Raw genomic sequence first — 1,561 nt, forward strand, 5'->3', positions numbered from 1 at the left:
AACAACTAAATAGCGGGACTTAAAGTTTCATGCCCGAAGGCAATCATCAGCCGTGAATACAAACAAAAAACGTCAAAAAACCGTTTAAAAAAACTTAAAATTAAATACCGTATCACAGACGTGATAAACAAATCTGAATAAAAACAAAACAAGAAGCCGTTATAGTTTACTAGTCTCCTGTGTCAAATAAAGAGAGCAAGAATTTCTTTGAATGTCGACACTGAGATACAATTTCATTCTTTTTGTTTAATAAATTTGTTCCACTATGTGATAAAATTACATATTTTTCATAGAGACAGAGGTGGCATATTTTTGTTGTAAGATTATAGGGTCTGCAACGTTTAATTATTCTCCACGTTAAGATAGGTTGAATGTTTTGATCTTTCAAGCTCCATACTTCCTTTGAAAGTTCAGTGTCGTTTCTGTATTTAACTGAAGCAAAGGATTTTAGATGATTAGCATATCTTAATTTAAATGATGTGTGACTAATACCAAAATATACTTTTTTGTTACCTTCATTATTAATAGTAGCTTGGTAAACAATATTGTTGAGCAAACACTGTTTGTTTAATGGACAAATTGATTTATTTACACAGTTACATTGCTTGGTTTCTATTTGCTTGTTGTTGTGCAATATTTTATGATTGTGTGAGTTGATTATTGATTTCAGGTTAGGCATGCAGCTGTAACTAATCTTGATAGAATTTCGATTAAATATTTTATGAAGCTTGTGGCCTGATGGAAAATGAGAATCTATAAGAGCCAGAAAACGGTTACCTATTTTTGTTTGGACATTTACACTGTACAGAGGGTTGTACCAAATTATATTTCGTTTGCGATGTTTTTTTGGTGCTTGGATTTGTTGTGGTTGGTAGATAAGCTCTGGGTTATGACCTGATTTTTTAAGAGCTTCTTCATATTGTGGAAACTTTAAGTCCCGCTATTTAGTTGGAGGATTGTTCGATGTCACAATGGGGGCATTTGATGGTGCTGAAGTGTGCGAGCTAGTGGGAATTTTTTTACTATTTCAAATTTCACAGCATTATAATAAGGAAGATTTCGGATTATATCGTGATGACTGCCTTGCCGTATTTAAAAACAAAAACGGTCAGCAAATGGAAAAAATTAAAAAGCATATAACAAGTATCTTTAAAAGTAACGATCTACTCATCACCATGCAAAACAGTTCACCAAAATTCCTGATAAATCACTAAAAATTATTTACCACACCAGGAAATCTTTACTTTTTTCAGAAAATAAATGTGGATTAAAAAGTCGGCGGACCCTAACTTTGATGTCACCATGGGTAGTTTTGACGTAGCCGAATTATGCGAACTAGTTGGCCTCTATATCTTATACACTATTGCCTAAGAATATGGACTTAATTCTACCGGTCTATATAGAGATGATGGTCTTTGCTGCTTCTATAATATCAGTGGTCCTCAATCGGAAAAAATAAAGAAAAATCTAATAAAAATTTTTAAAGACAATTTTAATCTAAACATCACTATCAGACCAAACTTAAAAACCGTAAACTTTCTAGATATCACATTTAATCTTT

The sequence above is a fragment of the Hydra vulgaris genome, chromosome 13 (genome assembly GCF_038396675.1).
Source record: "Hydra vulgaris chromosome 13, alternate assembly HydraT2T_AEP".
Classification (NCBI taxonomy): domain Eukaryota; kingdom Metazoa; phylum Cnidaria; class Hydrozoa; order Anthoathecata; family Hydridae; genus Hydra; species Hydra vulgaris.